General features: G+C 43.6%; 1 long non-coding RNA gene across 1 annotated transcript in view; it reads left to right on the top strand.

Annotated features, from left to right (window-relative positions):
- Positions 1-2,463: 2,463 nt before the first annotated feature.
- Positions 2,464-27,277, top strand: part of LOC138920431 (uncharacterized) — a 62,162-nt gene continuing 37,348 nt past the window's right edge. Inside the window, exon 1 of the long non-coding RNA XR_011431592.1 lies at positions 2,464-2,758. This is a non-coding gene — a long non-coding RNA (uncharacterized lncRNA). The remainder of the gene's footprint in view (positions 2,759-27,277) is intronic.

Genomic DNA, 27,277 nt, shown 5'->3' with positions numbered 1-27,277 from the left:
GAGATTGGCACCTGAGCTAACAACTCTTGCCAATCTTTCTTTTTCTGCTTTTTCTCCCCAAAGCCCCCCAGTACATAGTTGTCTATTCTAGCTGTGAGTGCCTCTGGCTGTGCTATGTGGGACGCTGCCTCAGCATGGCCCAATGAGTGGTGCCATGGCTGCGCCCAGGATCCAAACCGGCGAAACCCTGGGCCACCGAATCGGAGCGCGCGAACTTAACCACTCGGCCACAGAGCCAACCCAATGGTTGTTTTTTCTGATGATGAAAGATCTTTAGTTTTTGTCTAATAGAACTTTAGACCATAGACAGAGCTGAATCCAGTAAGCCTGCCAAAATGAATACCAGAAAAACTAATTGACCTAGTGAACGAAGCTAATTAATCAACCCATTAGACATTTATAAGCATGTTTTTATTTGACAGATAATGCCATTAAATCACAGTCTGTTTGGGAGAACACCATATAAACAGATAAATTATGATTCGGTGGGGCTAGTGCCTGGCCACAATGAGGGTGAGACGAAAAGGCCACAGAAGAACAAACGAGGAAGAGACGATACTGCGGGAGCAGGGGTGGTCAGGGAAGGATTCACAGAGGAAGGTAGACCCGGATTTTGCTAGGTGAAGAAGGACACCTGTGTAGAGAAAGGCATGGGGTATTGGGAGGGCCTGAAGTGTCTAGACAAGATGAGAAATTCAGCGTGACTCACGTGTAGGGTGCACAGCGTAGAATGCAGGGAACTGAGACCAGCTGGGCCAGGAGGGTGAAAACCTTCCATTTCTGCCTAAGGAGCTTGGATCCTCTTCTGCAGGCCAGTGGGTCTCCACTTTTAGTGGACACAAGAATCACGTGGGGAGCTCATTAAAAACAGGGATTCCTAGGCTTCCTCTCCAAGGAGATGGATGCAGTAAGTCTGGGGCTCAGGAAGTGACAGCCTAATGAGCTCCCCAGCTGATTCTAGTGCAGTTGGTCCACAGACCCTATCATAGCTGTGGGCTATGAAAGCTTTTAAGAACAGGGAGTGACATGACCCAATTTATTCTTTAGGAAGATAATTCTGCCAACTGTGTGGAAAATGGACTAACTTCACCAGCAGGGAAAACATATAGGAGGTTGCTGCAGGCATCCTGATGAGAGATGATGAGGGCTGGGGCTAAAGTGTTAGTGGGGATGGAGAGAAGGGCTGAATCTAAGAGACCTGTCTGGGTTAGAAGACATAGTTGACCTGGGCAGGAGAAGAATGAAGGCTGATTCTCAAGTGTGTAGCTGGCAAGAATGAGTGGTCAAGAATGGCTGACACTTGGCAACTATTTGTTGAATGAATGGATGAATAAATATAGGATAAAAAGTAGGTGAGATGGGGTAAGAAAGGAAAATTCCATTTTCGATGTGTCCATTGGAAGTTAATACAAGAGCTACAGACCTAGTATTTGTGAGGAGAGTTCACTCAGGTTTGGAGACATGGATTTGGAAGTGGTTCACACAGAGAGATTTTTGAAGCAATAGTAGAATCTGAGTGCTCATCAGAAGGTGTAAACCTTAAAGAGAAGAAAGGCAAGGATGTGAACCTTTTGGGGCTTTTAAGGGGCAGACAGAGGAAAACTAGCTGGCAGAGGGGAAAGTGGCCAAAAAGAAGTTGGGGGATTGAGAGGAGGAATGTTTTGAAAAGTTTTGAAAATAAAGGGAAGAAACAGTTTCAGAAATTATGTGTGTACGTGTGTGAGTGTGTTTGAATGTGTGTGTTTGTGTGTTTGTTGGAAGGCTGTATTGAAAGTGTGTTGTCAATCTGAATGCTGAAATATGTTCCACCAAAACTCTGTTCTCTAATGTTGTTTGCCAGTAGATTTAGCTCTCTCTTAAGATCATCCCTGAATCGTGATAGAAAAACCAGGTCAACAGCATAAAGGAAGATTTGTGGTCTTCCTATTTGCTATAACTCGAGGGCAGTACTTATTTCAAGGAAGCCCCATTTCCACTTATTTAGACATGAGGTGGGCTAGTGCATATTAACCCCGTCCCCACAGCATTTCTTTCTTTATGGCATTTAGGTTTGAATTAGCCTCGTTAGGATCTCTTTCTTATCCCTTAAGCTCCTACAGATTTTAAAGATCTACCCAGTGCCCATCTCATGTTTCTTTTGAAAATGATTGTTAACAAAAAAAAATCTGCAAATATGTTTGGCATAAACAAGTAACTCATTTTAATTTTAATTTTGATTTCTACCCCAGGCAAATACTTTTCAGATGGTTATTGGACATTTGTATTAATATTTTTTCTGTAAATTCCATTTGTCTGTCGGGGGACTCTGAGAGGTCTTTAGGATTGAAACTTGTATGTTCCTTATCTATTAAGGGCATTAATGACCCTTCATTACACTTGTCATAGTCATTTTTCCACATAGTCGTTAGCGCAGTGGTGGAAGGGAAGTGGTCTTCAGAGCAGGCTCTCCATCAGATCGTCAGGCTCACCAGCCAGGCTTCTTGGCCTCTGGCCCTCCTCCTTTTGCCTACATTTCTGTGAGATTCTCCAGCCAGGCCCAAGGCAGGTCTCCTTATATGGTCAATGCCTCTTGTAAACAAGGGGCCCCTAAAAATAAGCTGAGGCTGAGCTTGTGGATAGGTCTCAGCTGTATAAGCTTCCTTTCTTCTCCCCCTGAACTCAGGCAGACACACCTGGAACTACTGTGGCACCTGGGATGCTCCTTGCAGCCAACGCCAGGAGAATCGTCCTGGAGGCTTGTCTAGAAGAATACACGCAGGTATGCATGTTTGTTGGATAAACAGAACTCCAATTGTTTAAGTATAGACCTTTTCTTATGATGACTTCCTCTGAAGTGTTAAATTCACCATCAGATGATTATTTAAAAAAAATTAAATCTGAGCTCCCTTGGGGAGGTAAGAGCTAATATTGTATCATTTTTCAAATTTCATTTTCTAATAGTTTATTTTTGGTATTTTGTTTTTGTTGTATATTGACCTTGTTTACTGGTAAACTTAAGAAATTCACTTATTATAGACTGTCTTCTTTGAGAGAAGTGTTCTTAGTATTTCCTCTCCTTAAATGGAAGAATTGATCGGTGAAACCAACTGGATCTGAAGATTCTTTGGAAAGATTTTAAATGATGGATTCAGTGTCTTTAATAGCTAAAGCTTTATTCAGATTTTATGTTTCTTCCTGCATCACTTTTGGTAAGTTGTATTTTTCTAGGAGTTTGTCCATCTCATCTAAACTTTCAAATCTATTGGCGTAAAGTTGTGCTAATATCTTGTTAGTATCTCATTGATGTTTGCAGGCTCTGTAGTGAGGTCTCCATTTTTATTTCTGCTATTGGTAATCTGTGCCTTTCCTCTTTTTTCTTGATTAGTCTTGCTAAATAAAGCATTGTCAATTGTATCCGTCTTGAAGGGAAATCACTGAATGTCGGTCTCTTTCCAGGCCTCCCATCTTCAGGAGTCTTGGCTATTTAAGTCCTGGCTGCCTTGGCAGGCCCCAGCTCCTCTGTTTTCCCTTCCTAACTCTGTGAGAGTACTGGTTTCCCTGCCTCTCAGCATACATTCTCTGCCTAGCTTCTCAACACCCCCATGCCTCAACCCCCTACAACCCCGGCCACTGTAAGAATCATTACTCCCTTAAGGGGAAAAGAGATCAACAGAATATTGGACTCACTTGAGTGAGTTTCTCTTTTCTCTAGAATCTTGGGGCTTCAAATCCTGGTTAATTTGACAATTCTCTGATGTCTTTAAGCAGATGGCTTAAACTTCATACCATGTAACTATCATCCTCTAGTTCCCTCACCCTGCCATTCCTAGGCCACCATTAATCTACTTTCTGTATAGTTTTGCCTATTCTTGACATTTCGTGTTAATGAAATTATATAAGATGTAGTCTTTTGTGGCTGGCTTCTTTCACTTAGCATGACGTTTCAAGGTTTATCTATGTTGTAACATGGATCAATACTTTATGCTTTGGCAAATCGTCATAATCCTTTCTGAGTTTGAATCAGCTTTCAACATTTTATACTTTGTGCTTTCAATCTCATAAAATATCTCTGAGTGTTCCCTTAACCTGAGGTCTATTTTTTTTTTAAAGATTTTATTTTTCCTTTTTTTCCCCAAAGCCCCCCCAGTACATAACTGTGTACTTCCAGTTGTGGGTCCTTCTAGCTGTGGCATGTGAGACGCCGCCTCACATGCCATGTCTGCACCCAGGATGCGAACCGGCAAAACCCTGCGCCGTTGTAGTGGAGTGTGCAAACTTAACCACTGGGCCATGGGGCCGGCCCCTAACCTGAGGTCTTTTTGCCAGTGTCATTTCTGTGACATCCTCTTGCTTTTGTCATAGCCATTTGTATTTGAGAGCATCATAATCACCTGCCATAACTAATCCTTGGCATCTAGGTTCCGATTTCCCAGCAGCCTCCTTATTTGTGTTAGCTGCTTCATCAGATAGCTTAATGTTAATCAACTCCTGCCGACATCTGAAATGATGAAACCAGCCTTAACTGGCAGTAAAAAGTTCTTCTTTGATCTCCCTGTATTTACTGTTTTCTTTCAATATGGTGGCTAACCTTAACTCTTTGGCCTGACTGCTCACCAAACTGATTGGGATTATTCTGTATTGCCTTCAATCCAAAGAAGTAAGTGCTCCATTTTAACCATAATTGGCTTGCTGTTCCTACTACAATTTAAACTAAAATATGTTGAAGCAACTTTACCTTGTTTTTATGCTCACTGAATTTTGTCAATGTAGTTTCTGCTGTAGGTTCATGAAAGCCTAGATCTCGTCCTGTCCTCGCTTTTCTGTTGTCATTTTAAAAAATCTTGGAATTGCATACATTTCCACTTCCAGCATCATCACTTCTTGTTTCTTTGCTGCACTTGAATCTTTGTTGTAAATGTTTCATGAATGTATCAGTGGGAGACAAGGAGGCAACACAATTATACTCTTTAGCGTCTGTGCAAGGACTGAATGACGGTACACGGTGGCCAGTCATGGACAGACCTTGAAAGAAGTGATGTGACTGGTCACTGGTCATGATGCCCATCTGTTACTTGTGTAGTGATTTGTGGACTGAAGGTTAGCAGCAAAGGTTGTACCTTATGTGATTACTCAGGTTAATGTACGTGGTAACTGAAGTTTGAATTGTCTTATTGAATGACTGGTTTATTTAACTAAACCATGGTAACAGAAATTTGTACATTTTGGGACTGTGCAAAGCGAGGGATGCGTGTAATCTATTTCAATGAATCACCTGTCTTTAAACCTCATCTACTTAATATCTTGCGTCTCAAACTCACTCTAAACATTTTGAGTTAGAGTCTTGAGGCTGTACCATTCTAGCCTTTGAATTTAAAGGTTGTGATAGCTGTTCTGATCCCTGTGATTGTCCTCTCAAATGAGGTCTGCTCCTTGCCTTCTATCTCCATTGATGAGGCCTTGAAAAGCTCTGCCTCTGATATATGCGGTTTCCTTCTGTGGATGAAACAGCAAATCCTTCTTTATCTCTGATATCTCCTGTCCTCTCTCTGTTTATGTCCTTGTGGTTTAGAACTGCCCTCCAGAAACACATGGCAGCCTTACTTGGCTTTATAGCTCTTCTCTTCCAGCCAGGATCAAAGTTTTGCCTCAGCACCCTCAGCGTCAGCTAGCTAGACCCTGCCTTTCTAATGAATAACTCATAAACACCAAAGGCATTGTCTTCCCTGAAGAATGCCTCATGGCAGCTGTTACAACCTCTTTCAAACCTCAGGCCAATCTGGGTTTTTTCCCCCTTTAAGAATCTAAGTTTCAAAAACTCTTCTGTAGTATTTAACATGAGCTTCAAAGGCTCACAAAGGGAAAAAAAGTTCCTGAAGAGGTTCTGTCTCTCCTTTTTCTTTGGAACCTTTGAGACATTTTCAATGTGACAAAATCGGTTTTAAAGGGATCTGGAGAGATTCCCTGAGGTTCTTTTGTGCCTCCAAGCTCTCAGAACATAGCTAGGCACACGGGAAGCATTTAACAAATGCTTGTCACTTTACTGATTGACATGACAAGCTACAGGCATACTTTGATTTACACATAAATTTATTTCTGAAAATTGATTTTTGAGGATGAGAGGGAGACATGATGCTGGGTTGGCAGGAGATAAAGAAAACCTGCTCTGAGTGGATTCCTAACGTGAATCCTCCTCACCGTGAAAACTCACCACATCTTTCTCATGATGCTTTTGAAAATGAGTAGTTTGCAGGGGAAAATATCTATTGTTTAACTTCATATTTTAAATATTTGCTTTAAATGCGATAGCTATCTATTAGTGGAAAACTTTTGCAGTCAAAACAAAGGATTGGTATTTAAAAAGATAAAGCCATGAGACTTGGGAAAAGGTATTGCGGCTAGTTCTCTGGAGGGAAAAAGCATGAAACCCAATGGGAATTTCTCCTGGGGACATCCTGATGGCCACACTGTCAAGTCCTCCCACTAGTTGGAAGTTCGGGCTATTTTCCTTTTCCTTTTTACTCTCCTATGATAACTGTGAATGCGGTAGACACCTCAGTGGGTATGTAGTCGGGTGGCCTCCTCCTTCTGCTGTTATTTCTGAGCAGCCGAAGGGCTAGTTGAAGATGGGATCAAGTCCACTGAGCAGTCTTGTCTTTGTTTTCTAGACCCCCTCGCGGAGAAGGGGACCCTGCACACACGGGGTGTCTAGAAGTGTTTAGGGAGTGATTACATCATTCTTTCTTTAACAGTTGCTAAGATCCCCTCGGGGAGAATCAAAGGTCGGTTACAAGACCAGTTCAGGGCCCAACAGGAAAGCTCTGGGAGCTCATGGTGCCACGTCATGCGCTTGGATTCAGGAACAGAAAAGCATGACTCTGGGAACTTCTCTGTGACATGGTTCATCACCTGACGGATTATCCGTGGGTACAGTGGCAGCTGCACACAATGAAAGTCTCACGTGACACCAGCGCTAATTCCACGTCCAAGCAGCACGGTTCAGGGTTCCTCAGTGCGACCTGAATTCGGTTTTGTTCATTCATGTTAGTTTATGTTTTAGATGAAGAGTTTCTAGAAAGCAGGGTTCAGGGCTGTTATGGGCTAAACTGTGTACCCCCGCAATTCACATGATGAAATCATAATGCCCAGTACCTCAGAATGTGACTGTATCGGATCATAGGGCCTTTTAAAGATCTCCTTAAGGTAAGATGAAGTCATATGGGTGGGCCCTAATCCAAGTATGACTGGTCCTTATAACAAAAGGAGATTAGCACAGACATGCGCGGGGGAAGATCATGTGAAAAAACTGCACAAAGACGGCCCTCTACAAGCCAAGGAGAGACGCTTCCGAATAAAACTAACCCAGCTGACACTGCGATCTTGCGCTTCTAGCCTCTAGAACTGTGAAGAAAGAAATTCCTGTTGTTTAAGCCAGCCAGGCTGTGGTATTTCTTGTGACGGCCCTAGAAAATGAGTACAAGGTCCATCCAATTTCTATGAAGAGCGTCAAGTCTCAAGACCATGTATAAAAGAGATACATTTAATGGGGCAGGTAGAAATGCAACAGATGGACAGAATTTTTATTTCTTCTCCCTTTTAGTGGCAGATATGGCATGTAAAAGTCAGGAACTGAATCACACAGGATTGTAGATTTATTGTCCTTTATTTTACATCTGGAGACCTCTCAACTCCCTCAGAAATAAGTCTTTAGTGGGAGGTGGGGGCAGGAGGGACTTCCGGGCCACTTTGATCCCATTAAGGGCTTAGTGGAGATTACGTTGAGAAACGACTTTGGAGAGAGATTTGGGAATGATCGTTGTCTACTCTTGTCTAGGCTAAGCGGTGATTTTGAACAGCATAGTCTATAGCGGCACCTTGGTCTCATCGATGTTCAGGGAAAAATAAGGTGGTAATAACAGAACATGCGGTGTGTATCTGGCTTCCCCCCACTCCCTGTGGTAGGGCTTCCTGCCCTGCTGTCACTCTCCCTACCTCCTCTTTAGAGCGATTCTCCTGTATCTTCATGAACTCTATCACTGTCTATCGAATTACCATTCTTTAACAATTTAAAGACCTGTTTAATACACTTTATAAGTTTTAAATTAGTATGAATGCTAATTTGTTTACATATACTTCATAAGACTAATATAACCACAGTAAGAGAAAATTTGGAAAACAGATAAAAGAAAAAACCCCACAACACCCAGAGTCCCCTCATTCCAAGGCAAGTGTTATCATTTGATTGATATTCCTTTCAACTTATTATCCCATGAATGGGAACTTTTCTCCAAAGCTGTAATTCTAATATATACACAAGTTTCTATACACCTTAAGAAGAAAAAAAAAGATGGTATCATGAGCCTTTGTCAACAGTGCAAAAGATTTTCTTCAACGTCATGTTAGTGATGGGTAATAGAACGTTGAGTTGACACAGTAGTTTACTTATCAGTTTCCCAATTCTTGGACATTCAGGTTTTTTCTAATTCTTTGAAGATAAAGGACTATAAACAGCATGGACCTCTTTGACAATGGATGTCTTTGAACATACTTTTGTTTTTTCTGTTTTGCATCTCTTGGAACACATCCCATTGGTCAATTCCCAGTGGCGTCGAGGGGCTTGCTCATTTTTGTGCAGGGCCTCAGAGTACGATCTGCTATTGGCAGTAGGCTGTCTTACAGAGAATTTCTATCTGGGGCCACTCTTCTTAGTCGAACCTCTGCCAAGATCCCCGGTGGCTCGGAAGACTGCTGCTGCCTTCGGGGGAGTCATCTATTTAGTTCACAGCTAGCGCGCTTTGCCTAAGGAGGTTGCAGGATTGGTCTGGTGAAATTCAGGGATAAAGATGAGACCAGATGGGGTGTGTCTAAGACTCACCTGAGGAGTTGCTGGAAGTGTCTGGGGTACTTCAGGTCCTCAGTGACACCAGGAATCAGTGAAGGGGAGTGTGAGCACAGGAAAGGGGGCGCAGAGCAGCAGCGCTGTCACACTGACCAGGGAGGAGACCCTGGGTGTGGGGGACTCAGTGAGCAGGTCACTGGGCTGTGAGTCTTGCTTGGGGAACAAGACATCAGATTTTCCCCAACCCACCATATTTCCTTTGTTCTGAATAACCTGATTGTTGTTTGGCTGCTCCAGTGTTTTGATACCAAGATGGTGGCGATGCACCATGTAACTCATGGTGTTTGCCTCTTTATTCCAGCTCTGAGGAGGCTGCTCAAGAAAGAACACAGGGCCCCCCACTATACTTGACGGGCTGACTTCACTCCCGAGGCCGTTTTACTTTCTTATTTTTATTTGCTCTTTGCTTCTTCTTTTCATTTTGGATTTATATTCTCCTGTAACAGGTTTGCATAGTTCTTAGTAGCCTTAAATTTGTTTTGGGATAAGTCAAGGTTTGAATGAAACATGAATGATTGGCTTTCTGGGTTGAAAAATTGGTCTGGTCCATGTAGTTTATATCCGTTTGTGGCCTGGATTATTCTGCTAAGTGTTACAATTTAATAATTTAGAATTTTGGAACTGAGCCCTTTTAATACTTAGTAACTATTGGGGAAGCTCTGGAAGGCAAGGACCTCTTCATCTTTGAAGTCCTCGCAAAACTGAGACTAAGTCTTTGCACAAAGCGGGAGCTCCAGACATGTCTGTGGAGTCGAATACTCTCACCTCCAAACAAGCTTGAGAAATAAAGATGTCAAGGCGCCCTCATCTGAGAATCAGAAGCAATCCTGCTAATAAATATGTATAGGGTTGGTAACCTTTACCAAAGATTCCACTCACTCAGTGAGGGCAAGGGAAGCCCTGCCCACCAGAGGCGTCACACTAGGCTCTGGTCTAAATTCCGTCTGCAATCAGAGGAGCTTTGTTAACGTTCAGATCGAAAGGTTTTTGTATGAAGATCGCCATGAAGATTGTGCTTACTTTTAATTTGGTAAATGTCATTTCTAGTCAGTTGTTTGAAATTAAATCTTTTTTTTTAATGCTTCCTTTTTTTTTTTTTTGGTGAAGATTGGTCCTGAGCTAACATCTGTTGCCAATCTTCCTCCTTTTTTTTTTTCTCCTTCTCTTCCCAAAGCCCCAGTACATGGTTGTATATCCTAGTTGTAGGTCATTCTAGTTCATCTGTTTGGGATGCCACCACAGCATGGCTTGATGTGCCCCGTGTAGGTCCGCGCCGAGGATCCCAACCCCAGGCCACCGAAGTGGAACAAGAACTTAACCACTTGGCAGCAGGGCCAGCCCCCTAAATCTTTATGACAGTAAGAAACATCCAAATATTTCATATATGATGAGAATAAGGGCCAAAGCTTGTAGTTATGGCAGGCTGAGAGTCTCTGACTTGAGGTGAAACTCTGATTCCTTTGGAAATCCCTTCTAACACTCCAGTACGTTTCTAAAATTTCCTCCAGTGGCTCAAATAATTTTGAGAGCATATGTAGGCCAAGCCATTTGAACATTTAAAAATAATAACTATAATTTGGGTATCCAGCTCATTACTGTGATATTCCTTGAGAACAAAGGCACAAAAAAGGATTTTTTTTAAAAAAGGTGAATTCCGTTCAGGAATGACTTCAATTCTTTCCTACACTAGATTGATGAGGGTGTTAAAACCCCCCCAGGGTCGGAGCTCTTCCGAGTGGTTTCCCTCCGCGTTTGCTGCGCAGTAGCCCTGATCAGGAGAAAGGGTTAAATAGCTCCGCAGTGGTCATGTTTTTCTCGCTTGCTCTTTGCTCTGCACTTTCTCATCGTTATCGCTCGTGCTTTCTCAGCCTGTCTCTATTGTTAATAAAACAGTGTCTTTCTTTTGGTGAAGGGTTTGGTGGGACACGTGGCCCCTGGATTCCTGATGGTGGACAGATATTCACTCATAGTCTGTCTGCTGCTGGCAAAACGGTGCTGTGAAACTGGGCAGCCAAGGTGCAGGGTGTTGCTGCCTGAGCATCTGCACAGGACACGCACTGTCAGCCGCGGTCGCCGCACAGGAAGTGAGGGCTGTATGAGATAATGTTCCACGCCTGTGTGTAACCCTGATGGAGTGGTGGCTATGACTGGAATAAAATTAACTCTGAGGTGAGACTAGAGCGTTAGCTCTACGTGTGAAAGTCCTTCACTGTTATTCATGTTCAATCTAGTGTAGGAAAGAATTGAAGTCAGAAGTGGTACAAAGTGCCACAGGATGTCATTGATGTGGTTAAGTTGATAAAAGCAAGGACTTTTCAAATAGTAGAATCATCCCAGACTTTGTAAAAAGAAAGGGAGTGACCATGAATATCTTTTGTATCACAAGTTTTCTGGTCATCTTGTGGCAAAAGAATGGTCCTTCTTAAAGATGAGTTATACATCTTTCTCTTTCAACAAATATTCCAAATTCACTGACGTTTTCTGTGATACTTGCAGCTATTTAAAAAAAAGAGTTTGTTCTGTTTCTTCGAGGCAAAGTTGACATTTTATCCAGGAGAGAGAAAGTATCTGCCTTCCAAAAGAACTCTTGCTATGGAGAGAACATCTTGAAATGGATGCTCGGAAATTTTTGTGTTGTAGAGTTGAAGGAAGTCTCTTAAGACAATGATAATAAATGAATAATAAAAAATTTAAATATTTTACTAATAATTTTGTTCTAGAGAATAAAAGGGTTTTTATATTAGTCATAAATTAAAATATTAAAAATATTTTAACTTGCATTTGAAATGTTTGAAAGATTAATAATTATATTCATGTAATTTACAAATAAATATAATTATGAATGCAATTTATAAATAAAAACATATCTATTGAAGGTATAGTTAAGCCTTTTTACTGATAGGGATGCACAATCAAAAAGGTTCAGAGATCACTGCTGTGTACACACATCTGTGTCTCAATCCCAGATTCCTGGGAAAGAGAAGCTGATTGGCCTGATTGGTCAGATGTGCACCTCTGATCCAGTCAGCTGTGGCCCCAGGAGGAGGCTGGCGTATTACAGGCATCCTGAGTATCTGAGTATCCTAGCTCCCAGTCACGACATTACATGATTTCATGAGGAAGCAACATTTATCATCACATGAAAATACTCACCGTTCAGCTTGCAGAATTTGTCTCCTCTCAAGTATCAACCCTGCTTAAGGCCAGCACTTGCCTCTCCTCGCCCATCAGCATAGTTTTCCAGTCAGTTTCACTGATGGATATTGCTACCTTCAACAGCGTAAATGCAAACTCAGTGAGAATAGGTTGTGACGTGAAATTGTCACTCTTGCAAACGTTGCAGGATTTCATGAAGTTGAAGAAAATGATATAGGAATACTGCTCAAATCACACACAAATGAGGTTTGGGAAAGTCAGGAAGGTTACAACTGAAGAGAAAACCAATAGGGTTATGACTTGACAGATCTTCAAAGCAAATGATTTGAATATCAAAGGATGTTGATTTTGATAAGTGAATATGTCCTTGAGTATTTTTTCTAGAAGTGACCATCTTTATATCTTATGACAAAAGCTGACCATGAAGTGAAGGATATTATATAAGGCTACTATACTCTTTTTCTTGGGAGAGTTATGTCCCCTCACATAAATATTTGAGTTGTTCAAAGACTTAGTACATAGTCATGCCAATTAGATTCTAATTAAAAAAAGTAAGATAAAACAAACCTATTTTCTTAAATTTTAATTTCATTTCTTAAAGAAGAAGCCCCAGTCAAATGTTCTCCCCCAGTCATCTACTACAGGATTTTTTCCGTATTTGAGGATCTGATGCTCAGCTTACTGGTTGTAGGGCTGGCCTTCCCAAGAGCTGTGGGCGGGAAGTGGTATTCCTGTACCCAGCCCTTTGCACCTTCTTTGAATAACCCCTGATCATTTGCCTCTTCAAACCTGACCCCGCTTGAACCCTAATCCTTCAGGGTCCTCCTAGGTGTCTCATTTGCTGATGTGAAAAATTAATTTGAGCCAAGGTGTTTATAAAAGACAATAGCTGAAAAGGTTATTCCTTCCTGAAAATACCTTCTCTTGAACAGCAGCCCTCAGCGTCTAAAACTGAGAGGGGGAAATAGGAGAGGCTTGGGGATTGTGAGAGAGGCTTATGGGCAGGGGAACCCTTTCTGCAACCTGCCACCTGTAAGTGCCCTATCTTTGCCCTTTGCAGGAGGCCAGCTCTGCTGTCAGTTTGTCTCTGCACCATCAACTCCAATACCCCTGTGGACCCCTGAGGTGGGATCTTTGCACACTCATCCCTGCATTGTCATTTTGGCCTTAACCATCCCACAGAGCAGGAATGGGAAATAGATTTCATTTCATGTGCTAGCTCTGATCCACTGGGAGCGTCTGCCTGGAGAACTGCAGAGAGAAGGTTTCTGGGACGATGCCTGGCTCAGCAGGAAAGATTGTAGTGAATGATTAGTGATGTCTGCTGTGGTCACTGGAGATGGGAGGGTAGCACTCATGCCACGTTTTTGCTATCTTTGTCCTAGACTGTGCCATGGCAGTGAATATTCCTGCACCACATCAGGGAAGTCATTTGTCACCATTTAGTTCTTGACTGTTTACCAAGACTCAGGGTTTACTGTTGAGTTCTTGTGACCCCCAGCAGGTCCCAGTGTGCACCTATGACTGTTCATATAAGATTACTAGCACCATCTTGCTGTACACAGAATGGCTCTTTATTCCTACTTATTATGGTAAATACAACTGACTTCACTAAAGAGAGCCTTGCTTTCATTAGAGAGCACCAAGGTATGAAATTGTCAAGCATCTTGCTCTAGATACCAAGAATATTGCAGATTTGGTCATTCATCCTTTAAAACATACCCAGAGCAGACATTTCTGTACAGCTCAAGCTTAGGAAAGATATTATCATTTTTTCCCCCTGTCACTTCCAACACGATGTGCTCTTATACCTTCTCCACTGTCAGAGAAATTTGAGGAGCTTTCACAGTTAGGAGCTTCAGGGACAATTCTGTTAGGAAAAAACCCCAGGGGGAAACAATAAAGGTTAAAGGCCCTTATTTTAGCCAATACGTGCAAGGACGTTGGGAAGTAAAGGTTTGCTGTAGTTTTATCGGACTCTAGTTAGCTTCGCCCCTGAGCCCTAAGGTCCCTAGAGGAATGAGGTGTGCCTCATTGCTGTGTCATCTTTTTAAAGCCTGCACTCTCCTGGGACGGTCTCAGAGCACTGCTGTGGTTCAGATAATATACAGCCCAGCATTTAAAAGTAATTTCCAAAGTTCTCCGCCCTTTACTTGCCTTTCTTGATTTCCACAATTGAGACACGGAAGCCACAGGAATATATCTTCAACACCTCCTTTTCTCTTCCCTCTATTTCCCTTACACTGCAGCAGCCCCATCTCCCTGACCGCAGCCTCCCTCCAACAACCACCCCATACCCCACCAGCTCTTGCCCCTATGCCTCTTGTCATCCTCACCACTCCTTCACATTACAAGGTCCCAAGAGCTTATTTAGCAAAGCAGGACCATCCGGGGTGAGGAGGATCAAGACAGAATTCTCTGAAGCATGGGAGGAGGAGAAAGGCTGGGAATCCACATCCGTGGGTGGTTTCCCTCTTACCGTGTACTGTGTACACTCGCTCTCAGGTTGTCAGATCCTGGGTTGTGTTGTAGCCACTGGGGAAGGAGGATGGGGTGGCAGCTGTCCCCCTGGGCGATCTGCCTTTGGGCTGTCATCGCTCCTGCTGCGTCTCTGAGGGTAGAGCGCCATTGCTCTGGGCCATGTGTTTCGGTCACTCGCTCTGGGTGCCGCCCATCTGCTCCTGAGATTGTTTGTCACGGCCTCTTTCCCGCTGGCACTAGGGGATGTCCGTTTGGGACGGCTGTCTTTCTCTCCACTCCTCCTCCGCCCTGGTCTGGAGTGGGTCTTGAGTTTGCACATCCAGTTGGTAGTTCAGGTCCAAAGTCTAGATTATCACAATGTGAGGCGATTTGGAGCTACCAGTCCTCACAGGAGGGTCAACTACAGTTAAGAGCCTCACTAACTAGCCCATCGCTTTTACGGCCCCTGCTTTGTGTCACCCCCAGAACTGCCTCTCAACCCAACCCTGACCTCACTTCAGGTGCCGCATCTCAGGTGGATTTGAAGGTTTTCTCTACTACCGCCAGCCCCCGCTCCTTAACCGAGTCTTCTTCTGTTCGTCTGCTCTTCTCAGGGGGATTTCCCTTCGCCTGCTGATTCTTGATCTCAAGCCTTTTCTTTCTTTTTCTAAACAAAACATTTCCTTGTTATATAAGGAAGCCAAAGATGCATGCTCACTATAGAAATTAGGAAAATACAAAAAAGTGCTAAGACAAACCATCCACAGTCATCCACAATCCTAGAAATAACCAAAGTTCGGTGAACTTCCGTTGCTTTTACATAATTGCAAATTTGCTGTATATTCAGATCTGTATTCTGTTTTTTCTCCTTTTCTTTTCTTCTGATTTAGTCTGTACCAACCCCAGCAAAGTCCTGTTGCTGTTACTACATTGTTATTTGCGTGTGCACGTACATGTGCGTGCATGCACACACACACATATGTGTGTGTGCCCACACACACTGTAAGTGGTGTCTTTGGGTCTGGTGCTGAACTCCTGTCCACTCTACAACCCGATTCACAAAACTCTACATTTTGTCCTCCTTTTACCAGACAATAATTTTTTTCTTACCTGTTCGGTCCCCCCTTCTCAACCTTTATGGATATATATGGATTCTGCTTGATTAAAGGAATTATTATAGGATGTCTAAAGCCCAACTTTAAATTTGGGAACAGGTATTACTATGAACACATAAGAGGGAGGCCCATTTTTTCATAATTGCCTATTGATCCACGTCCTATGGTATTTAGAACCTCAGTCTCCACTCTCCTCAGCCTTGGCTCAATTGCTTATTCCTCAGAGCCTGCAGCCTCCATCAATTGCTAGGAAACAGGGTCTGAGCACCCAAGGAGAGTTTCCTGTTATTCGCTTGTAAAATGACAGCACGGAGATTTGATAAAAGCTGAATGAATTTTTAGTCTAGGGTGTTCTGTTCTTAAGCTATAATTGCTGTTTTCCCTTTAACTCTAGAAGTGATTCTGCCAAACAAAAGAAACTTCAGTCTTCATGTGCATATTATTATTATTTTATAAAAAAAATTCTCCTTTAAATGTGTGATTTAAAAAAGATTTCTGTATCATTAAAGGCGATTTTCTTTTGTCTTGGGATTGGTTTTATAGGAATGTCAAAGGGGGAAAATTCACCTTAAAAGTGAACCTCTTGGGGTGCATTTATTCCACAAAGTGAGGTACACCTGATTGCAGTAAATATAGAGAAGACCATGAAATAGCCAATTTGAAAGTAATTCCAGAATTTAAAAATGCTAAGTCAAACTCTTGGTTATTTAAGTGTATTACCTATGTGATCTTCAAAATTTAATATTGCCGAGAGCAGCATAAGAGAGTAAGGATTCAGTGGTATTTTGGAGGGATTTCGGTTAGACACTAGAAGCTTTGCAAAATTCAGAGAAACCAGTATCCACCGTCATTGACAAGAGAAGCCTAATCTCGGGCTGTGTAATCAGAGAGCAGACGACGTCTCCTTGTATTACCCTTCAAGGAATCAACTTCGTGATTCAGGCAGCCCTCATTCTAATCAGCCACATGCCCTGCAGGTGACAATGAGTCTGTTTTGAGTATTTTAATCTGGATAAGGGATGTTGTTATAAGATTAATAGAAAATAAATATGGTTTCATGAGCTGTGTTTTTCTTGCTGTCATGTATGCTCCAATGAGCGAAATTCTACTTATTCCAGTGGAAAGATCAGGTTGGACGTGCACTACACTGAATAGCCATAGGGTATTTATTGTGTCCCACATTTTTTTCCTTTGCACTAGAGCTGTAACTTGAAGTGACTGATGGATAGATGCCGGAGATACCCATAGATCACGCATATCCTGGGGCATGCGTGAGTGAACTAGAAAGGGAATCGGGTAGAAGGGGTGAAATGAACCTTGGCTGTACTGAGTCCTTGCTGTACTGAGTCCAGGTGGTGTTGGTCCAGTAGAGCGTAACCTCGCTTATTGCCCGTGTCAGAATCAGAAAGATGAAAGCCCATCTGGAAGCCAAAACTACCGTGCCACCAGCAGTGGGCGTGCAAGGAGAATGTCTGTTCACCAGGGGAGAAGGTGACTCTAAGCTCTGTGAGGACAGGGCCCGGGTAGGCCTTGTTTCATGCTGTAGCCCAAGTACCTAGCATTGTTCCTGCATAGCGCAAGCACCAACGGGCACTATTGGATTACCAAAGGTGGTTTTCCTCTGTGGCCAAAACTGACCCTGTCCTCAAGGGTCCTGGCTGAGTCTCTATGTGGAAGCTCTAGAGGTCTCTGCATGAGAGCATCTAGAGTCTTTACTTGGACAACCAGAAGTGTGGCTGTGCAGCCCTGGCTGGGTTCTGGGACCAGGACTGCCTTTGGGAGTACAGACAAGGGAAGTGTGCAGACAGCACTGAGGGAAGCCAGGGTCAAGAGCCAAGCTGATTTCAACATCAATCTGAAGGGCCTGGGAGGAGAGGCAAACTATGGCTTGAGGCACAGACATGGACAAGCAGACGTGGGAGATTAAGTAGGAGGCAGCCCTGGACCAACTCTCGAAGTGCTAGATGCAGACAGGGAGCTTTAATGAGGCAAATTCATCTTCTCCCAGGCCTCTGAGCCTCTGAGACAGAGAGTACCTCTGGGTAGAAGCTTTTTCTACATGTCCTCTTGTTGAGGGCCCCGTGTCCGCTACCCATCTCTCTCAGGAACTTGCTTTAGCTCCTGCCTCAGGCAGAAAGACCTTGGAAGTCCCCCTTGAACCCAAATAAGGTTCAGGCTCTCCTTTCCCATGCAGGGTAGCAAGTTTTAGCACTGGCTGTGGCTTCACCAGGTCCCATCGATATGTTGCCTCAGTAATCCCGCTCCCCAGGACTCCCGGAAGGCCTGGGATTGAAGCCAAGAGTCACAGGCTCAGCCCTTCAGGAAGCGGGTTTGTCATCATTTCCAGCCCTCAGGACTCACAAGCTGATCCCCGCAGCTTTTCCCCTTGGTGGCTTCTGAGGGCAGTGAGGGTAAAGACTTCGCGCCAGATGGTCTCACCTTAGGCTCCATGAAGGCAGCGCTCCCAGAGCCTTTGAGCCTTTAAAGAATGGCCCATTTTTGATGCCAAGCGCATCACTTGAATGCAAGAAGTTTAACAGAATTAACAGCAGTCTCTTTGTCGGGATGCAAGCTGGTTTTTAACATACAATATTTTTAAGATCCTGCCAGTGCACCCCAAGGCTTCTTGCAGCAATGAAACCATGCCCTTGGCAATCTGCGGACTGCAGCGGCTCTCTTGGCAGAGTTACGGATTCTTCAGAGCACTTTCTCATCACGTCTGGAGGACGGGTTTGGCTGATGCAGAGATAGGGAGCTTCCTCTGGGGGTCCTTTTGAATTCTTGATTGCCTACAATCTCTGGCACATTTTAGGCCCTGTTGGCAATACTGTGGCAGGGCGGCAATGCTCCCCACACTTTATTTTCTTCCAAACCAATGGGGTTCAATTTACTGGGCAAATCCAGCAACTAGAAGAAACTACAGACTGTTAGGCCACAGGGAGCAATCTTACTAGAAGGTGCCTGGTTGGTCTGCCTGGAGACTCAGGACCGTTTTAAACGTTCTGTAGACTTTTCCGGAGGCTTCATCACTTATACCAAACATATTAAAATACACCCACATCTCAATTAAGTGTACAATTGTCCATAAAAATGTTGAAAGGATTTTTATAATTTTGCTTTTGAAATTATTTGCCTATGAAAGACCTTAAATTTACAGTTGTCTTCTTATCAATCTTTGTGCCTACTCAAGAATTCTTGAAAAACAAGAGACTCTAATCCACAAATTGTTCTCACATGTAATGAAATTTGTTGTGAGTAATAAATTTAACAATTAATGAAGTTGAAATAATGTTGCATTTTGCAAGCAGTTAATTAAATGCTTATTACTTTCAGGGTGTTTTTCTGTAGCTTGGAGCCAGTTCAATTTTTTTTTTCCCATAGGCTTCAGTTAGATACTGGGCCTCTTGTGTCTAACAGATAAAACAGCTCTGAGGGAATTTGACTCTGATGTTTGGCTCGGGAATAAAGATTTAAAGGGTTCAGGATTGCTGTTTCAAACATTAGAAGATCTGTCATGTCAAAGAGGAATGAGACCAATTCTGTGGTACTTCACAGGACGGGAGTGGATAACTCTCAGGATGACACGTCTAAGAGGAGATGTATGACCCGGAAGTCTTCACTGGGAGCTGGAGGGGTCTTTTATAGAGACTGGGAAGTTGGAGAAGGCCAAGGGTTTAGCGTCCGAAGATCAGAGTTCAGGTCCCTGTGCCCAGCATTACCTGTGTGACTTTGAACAAGTCACTTCATCTCTTTGTGTTTCTGTTTCCTCATCTGTAAAATGGAGACGTGCCCCTGGTTCACCTGTCACATGGGGTTGCTGAAGATCAAAGTGTGGTAACTTCAGTCTCTTAGTCAAGGTGATAAGTACTATACAAATGTTATGCCCTATTCAAATGTTAGAGTTATAAATCCAATTCTAGGATAGTAATGGAATGCCTAAGAGGATCGGAAGGAATCTGTAAAATGAGTTATTTAAAATTCATCAGTATTACTAACAATAATGTTACAGAGCATAAATGACTCTCAGTCAAAGATTAAGGAAAACTTAAAACACATTGGAGAACCCAGTGCTATTTACATATAGTAAGTCATCCTCATATGGCCTTTGAGCTTTAGAAGTCAGAGAAGAGAATGAACAGGATTGGGGCTGACAGGAATGTTGGATGTTGAGTCTCAAACTCTTATGTTACACATAGAGAAATGACGTGTAAAGTAATGGAGTGACTTGAAAAATGATTTCTATTTATTTATACCCTCCTTGTTTCATAAAGGATTTCAAGTGGATTATAAGAATAGCTATAATGAAATAGCAAAATCTAAAATAAAACAAAGCTGTGATCATGGAAAATAAGTTAAAGTATAATGGTCAAGTGAAAGGGCGAGTGGAGTTACAGTGACAATATATAACTTCTCTACAGTTATTAAAAATGAACAATAAATTTGACTATGAGCTTCCTGGTAGCCAAAGCAACATTGGAAACCAAGCTAGTGATAGAACCAGCATCAGAACCAAGTCTTAGACCAGTTTGCTTTTTGTTCCATTTAAAAATTGTTTTTTAATTGAATTTACTTATTTTGGTCTTAAAAATATTTTTTAAGTTCTCTTTTTCTTTCTCTCCATTGGTTCAGTCTGTGGGGGCGGCCTTTGTGAGGAAAGCGAGAGCTGCTCATTGTGCCCAGCTGACTGTGGGGTATGTCCACTTGCTGCAGATGCCTGTGTGATGATTGCCTTTCCAATCTGCTTGGTCTCTACTGCCTCTGCCGTGACATTTGGAAGATTGAGTCAACATCTCATGACAAAATTTCCTTAGCTATTTGTTCCTTAAGTTTATTATTCTCTGTCAGGATCAGATATCTTCTTAGAGTTCCCTATTGTCAAGAGTCTTTGAGATTATGTAATCTACCCCCATTACTTTACCAAGGAGAAAGATGAGGTTCAGAGATGTTAAATAACCTACCCAAGGCCACACAGCAGCAACTGACTTTTAGTGAGCACCTACATATATCTTATTTAATTCTTATGACAAAACCTGATAAGTAAATATTTCTGTTCCTTTTTACAGATGAGGAAAATGAGGCACAAAAAGGTCAAGTGCTTTGCCCAAGTTCACAAGAAGAGTAAATGAGGGAGCTGGGATTTGAGCCCAGTCTGTTTAGCTCCAAAGTCCATTTCTTTGCTCATCCTCTTGCCCAGTGTTGCCTCTTGGTAAGATGGCGGCAGAGCTTGGATTGAACCCAATCTCTGGGCTCTGTGTCTAGTGCTCTTCCCACACACTTTAGAGAAGACAGCCTTGGGCCCTAACTCCCCTTGGGCTGGAGAGGAGTGTAAGACTAGTCCTGGAGTTTGGAAAGGTCCACACTGAGCTCAACTGTTACTGTCTGGCCCTGCTTTTTGGGAATTGTTTCTCTGGCCAAAGGAGTATGGGTCTATAGACATTTCTGATTTTCAAATGGATTCTTCAGTTGCCTGAAGCAAATGGTTTCTATCCATGGTTCTCAGCCATGCTATTAAGATGCATTGGTGCAGGGCAATGAGTTGTGAGGTGCCAGCAATTAATAACAGTTAATGTAATCTGAGACTGGAGCACCTGGGGATTTCAGAATTGGCAGGTGGGACTTCTCTCCCAGAGCCTCAGTGAAGGGATCCGGGCATGCAGCACCTTCTGTTTGTTGTTAAATGGCCTCAATCCTATCTCTGCCTCAAGCATAAACTTTAATGAGCATGTCCTGCCACACCGTGTGTAGAACTCTGCACTTTGTTCTTATTTTACAAAAGGCAGAGTACGTGATGTGAAAGAACCTAGTGTCTAATAGAGGAGAGGAGAGCAAGCTAGAAAACACACTGCACCTTGTGGTCCGTGCAGCGTGGCATCCCGTTCAATGACTGCCTGACCAGCAAATAATAATTATAAACAAATTAAAGCATTCTTGCTGTTTCTTCTGAAAACGCCATAGCAGAACTTCTGAAAAATCCTATTTTTTCCATCTTAAAGTATGTCCTTAACACTGCAGCTTTCCAAAGTCTCTCTTCTCCCCCAGCACAAGCTGCTCCCCAAATCTCTACCCAACTGGACCCCCATAAACCTGCCTGTCTCTTCATTTCTCCTTCCTTGCTCAGCCCTTCATTACGTAGGTCAATGCAGCCTTTTTAGTGACTTTAATTTCCCTTCTTCCCCCGTCATCTTGGTTCTGCACAGTAAAGAAAGGTCTAGGAGCTGATGGAGAAGTTAAGATAACTCCCTCCTTAGATGGAGGTGGGGTGGTTTGAGGCAGAGACTGGGGCTGCTCGTGCATTTCTTTTTGGTCAAATCAGCTTTAAGTGCATCCGCATGGTATTAAATTTAAAGTCTCCAATTCTTACCAGCTCCTGCTCTAAAGTGTGGGCTCCTGCTCCCCGTGTCACTGGTGTGTATCTAGAAAACTGTGAAAGTGCATCTAAACATTATTCTAGAAACTGTTATTAGACAGGCCCATTTACCCCCCGAACCTAGACAGTATATTCTGAAACTGAAAGTCCATGGTTTGGCATTTTCTATTGTTTTGGATTGTTGATGCCACTGTTCCCCTCCCTGGGGTAGATAATAGAGCTTGTTGACTGTGGGGGCAGAGTGTGTGGGGGGTGTGAGAGAGAAATAGTTCCCCGGAGCCTTTAATAAGAGAATGGAAAGGAGTTCACAAGATTGCTAGAAAATGATTCCAGAGAAGTAGGGGCAGGACAGGGAGGGAGAACAGCAATAGCTTTTGAAGGGCGAGAAAATAGAATATTTTCCTTTATTTTGATGCTGAAATGTGCAATGTATCAGAATTAAAGATCTGATAAATCTGAAATAAAGTCATGTGATGTTTTAAAAATTGTATTGAATTCTCAAATCTTTGGCTTCTTGTTTATGTGACTTTTTGATTGAGACCCTTATTAAACCCACTGCAATCGACTTTGCTAATGAGTTCCATCATCTAATTGGTAGTCTGTTGCTAATGATGAATAATTAAGTATTGATTTTGTACTGAATGCTGTTTTAATTAATTTTTACTGCAAAACATTAAAATCATATTTCAATCTTTGTGTGTGTGTGTTTAGTGGTTTAAGTATCAGGAACAAAAGATATTTTGGGATGAAAGTTGGACAGTAGATTTCACTCATATCAAACAAGGTTTGTAAATGATCAGAATCAGAATTTTATTCCAAATTCCTCACAAGCCATGTTCCCAAATGAGGACTCAACATTGGTTGAGATTAGATTAGTGAGGGCCTGGGAGCCTAGGCTCGCGCTGTTTGGTCCTGATAGTCTGGGACCCGTGGTTCTTCGACCAAACTCACAGGAGGCGCCTGGAGAGTACCACCCAGATTGAGAGAAGACGAGAGTCGGGCCAGTGTATATTTAACTCACCTGCTGAGAAATGCTGACTGGTGGTAAAGATGCATGAGAGATAGCATTTATGTCACACTCCTAACTTTTGCAAGGACATTGTTGAAGGTTATAGATCTTGTTCCCTCTCTTATTTTTATAGCAACACACTAAAAAAAAATGGGAGAAGTGGACAAAAGATAAAATCTCCCTTTGGAGGCTGATGAAAATTGTCAGATTAGATGGGCTCTTTGGAAATCATTACTTATAAGGCTCTGCATGTACCCAGAGAGCACAGGAAGTTACATGTCAAGGGCACTCTGCTCAGCCGAAAATTTCCCTAATGCCACATAATAATGAGTGAAATGAACGCAAATAAGGCTTTGACCCCCCAGCCCGCCTCGTTAGGACTGCCTGCGCGCCCGCTCCACTTTCTCGGCCAGCCGCCTAGCCTCAGTTCAAAGGCCCCGGCGCTCCTGAAGTGATGGTTCCTGCATCTCTGCCGAAGTTCTGTCAGCTTAAGTGTCAGCCAGGTTCAGGTTGGTGCCTCCAGGTTAGAGCCCACCCTGTCCCCAGCGGGACCCCCAAGGCCGACCAGACTCCCCCTGGGATCACAGAAACTTGCTGTACTTAGAAATCCAACAGCAAGGGCTCTGCTGTTTCTATCAGCAGTTCTGTCTTGATGTTCAGAATGCCCATGTCTCCTAGTTATGGTTCAGATAATCAGGCTCCCAGCCAAGTGTGAAGAAAAACATGGTCCCAAATTCATATGCAGAACAGCTAGTGGTGGGAGTGGCTCCAGGGGATAAACCAGACACATTTTCACCAAGGAAAGCCGCGGGTCAGCCTTTCCAGGTTAGTTTACTCACTGCTCCTGTGGAAAAGGAAGGGAACTTACACTTATTAGGTGATTACTTTGTGCCCTTGCTGTGTTCGATGCTCTGTGTACCCTGTGTGTTCGTGTTAAGCCACAGCACAGGCTGTCAGATGGGTGTCATTGTCCCCTTGTAGAATGAAGAACTGGGGCTCAGAGAAGTTGTCACTTGGTCAGGAATCTACAAGTAGTGGAGCTGAAATTCTAGCTGCCTCTCATCTTCAAGCCTCGTTCTTTCTCATGAGTTTCTTTCCAGAAAAATATAAAAATTGCAGAATATTGCATTGGTCACTTCAGTGCTGTCTGACCATTCAGCTGGGAACTAACTCCTTAAGTAACAATCAGAAAGTCCCCTCACTGGAGATATTGAAGGGGACGTTGGCTGATCAAATTTTGACAGAGTTGTGAAGGAATCTGGGCATCTGTCAGGCAGCTCGTGCCGGTAGTAGTTTATGTATTACTGAGGAGAAATTAAAAAAGACTTTAACAGTTGTATGTTTACGTTAATGCATATTGGAAAAAAATTAACCAGTATATCAGCTTGTGATTTCACAGATATTACTGTTTAGACACAGCTAAGTAAAAAATAAGCTATTTTACAGAAACACATGAAGTAGATAATAGTGGTCCATAGATATTCCAAAAATTGTGAGGGTAGCATGTGACTGACTGATGTCTGGGAATCAGTAAGATGAGGAATGGACAAATAATGCTCCTGCCCCTCCCGACTCCGAGAGACAGTGAGTCTAACTAAGTAGCTTGCAGTCACTTCTCAATTCCCCGGAGATTGTGTTCAACAACGTAGGATCTCTAACCAGCTGCCTGCCACCCAGCCCGTTCTTGGGGCACCGAATTCCGCTGTCAGCTCATATGAACTCAGGTAATTCAAATTAGTTTGCTCCTCAGCCTATCCCAAACCTAATTATGCAGATAAATGTAACGCAACAAAAGTGAAAGAAAAGGGTTTTTAGATGGCCCCACTTTTGGGATTCTGAGGATCATAACTATTATAAATAGCTATATTTCTTTGCCAAGAAACTCTGCCTCTATCACCAACCAGGTGTTGTTGGGGCTTGTTCTCAAAGACAGTTTCCCTCTTCAGCCTCTGTGAACAAGCCGTAGGCAAACGCCTCAGCTCCCACGTGGTCTGGTATTATGAATCAGAGAAGCCCTACCTGAGGAAGGGATTTGCGTTTGTTAGTGCTGTCCAGTAGAGTCCGACTCCTTGCGCCATCCTCCCACCTTCCGGTGCAGTGCCAGACAGTGCTCTGCCGCTATTCATGGGGTTTTCATGGCTAATTTTTTGGAAGTGGGTGGTCAGGTCCTTCTTCCTGGTCTGTCTTAGTCTGGAAGCTCTGCTTAAACCTGCCCACTATGGTTTTGTCTCATAGAGGCCTCTTACCATCACAGGAACACATAGCTGTCACATATGACAACCCACAGACGGGTGGTGTGGTTTCCTGACTGGAAACAAACCTGGGCCACAGTGGTGAGAGCACAGAGACTTAGCCGCTAGAACCCAGAGGTAGTGGGAAACAAATCAGGAACTCAGAGCTAGATCTTGGGTAGCGTCTGGGTAGGAGGCACCAGGGAAGACTTGAGTTAGCATTGGGTTAGGAGGAAAGTTTAAATGAGTTTGGGACAGGAGCTTAGATTTACTGAACCCTAAGTACATTCAAGGTACTTTATGTCCTACCTCACGGAATCCTCAAAATCCACTTTTATGCATAAGAGTATTGAGATTCAGTTTAAGAAACTTGTCAAGGTTACCCAGCTCCTAGATGGCGAACGTGAGACTGAATTCAAGTCTGGTGGGCTATCACCACTGTGCTTTACTGCCTCGTAAGGTTAAATAGGCTTGGGAGCGCAGCCTGTAGAGCCGGGTTCTGAGTCCTGTAAATTTAGTGCAGGTGAGGAGAAGGAGCCAGCTGTGGCAGACCCCCGAGCAGGCTGAGCTCAGCTCCTGCGGAGGCGGGTGACTGGCGAGGAAGAACAGATGGGGAGTGTTTTTCCAGGTAGACCTATTGGATTTAAGGGTTCAGGGGCTCAAGCACAGGCATGAGGGAACAAAGACCTCTGCTTGGTCAAGCAGGCACAGGTGGCAGTGGTGGCAGGAGAGCCTGGGGACATGGGGACCTGCCCTGACTGGGCAGTTGAGGTACAGCCTGGACGGCAGGGGCAGAGCTCAGGGCTGGAGGCCCCCGGAGAGCCCCCATCAGCCAGAGGCCTGCCCTGCTTGCCTCTCGGGAGAAGTCAGGAGGGCTGAAGGGGGTCCAAACAGAGACCCTCGCCTGCTCTGAGTGGCTTTATAACTGGCTGGCTATGGAAGGCGGCCTCATTCCTTCTGTTTTTGTCTGTTGGTTGAGAACTCAGAATCTGAGTCCCATGGGCCCAGAGTCACTTATTTACTCGTTGTGTGGCCTTAGGCAAATCACTTACTTGCTCTCAGCTTCAGTTTCCCCATTTGTAGAGTGAGGTAATAATAGCAGCTTCTTATAGGGTTGCGAGGACTAAATGAGATCACACAGGTAAAGCACAGCGACTCGCTCAGCACGTGGTGATTATTATTGCTGTTATTAAGTGATGATACTCACGTGGGATTAAGCTGTTTGGCTGCCCAGTGACGTGGGCTTAGCATAGCCAGCTATTTCATTTTAATCAACAGGACCACGACATTATTTGAGTTTAATCACAAGTTAATTTGAGTCCAAGTCCTTGTTCATAATTCTCAGATATTGAGGGAAATTATTATAATATGATCAAATCCCCACATCCTCAAAATCCACCAGCTCTCCTCCTCTGGGCCACCTCATGGCTCAGGAGTGGATGGGGCCTCCATTGCTCTGGGCCACGCCTAGTCTCTTAGAGGACAAAGGCCCGCCGTGGCTGGTGACTCCCCTTGCGCCCCCACATACAAACTGGCCTTCAGGCCCCTTCATGTTGCCTACCTAAACCTCCAGGGAGCGAGAAGGGTTATTCATAGTGTCAGCTCCAACCGTGGGGCCTGAGGACATGACGTATTTTTAGTATCTGCTCCCTGGAGTCTGGCTGAAAATGTTGTGTCTATTTTTTATGCCTAATGTCGACTTCTGAATAAACGGGGCGAAGAACTCATTTGTTAACAGGGCCCAAGCAATGTCAGGGTGTGGGTTTTTTCTCCCCCCTTTGGAATGCCATTTTGCTAATGAACCGTAAGGAAAGTGCTCTGTGAACCCCAAAGCAGTTTAGAGGAGTTCTCATGAAGGAGAGGAGAATGGGGGCCGTGTCAAAGCCTGCCCCGGAGAAGGGGGCTAGGTGAATTCAGGCAGCTTCGGGGGGCTGAACTAGGAGCACGGAGATATCAGGCGAGGTTGGGGCCATGTTTCTACTCATCACAGCGGGAGTGGAGCGGCAGAGTGACTAAAGTGAGCTCTTCACCCTGGCATGCTTTCAAGCAACCCCTGGAAGGCTC

This window comes from Equus caballus, chromosome 23 (assembly GCF_041296265.1).
Source record: "Equus caballus isolate H_3958 breed thoroughbred chromosome 23, TB-T2T, whole genome shotgun sequence".
NCBI lineage: Eukaryota > Metazoa > Chordata > Mammalia > Perissodactyla > Equidae > Equus > Equus caballus.
Note: the sequence above shows the minus strand (reverse complement) of the source record. Positions and strands in the feature narration are given on the sequence as shown.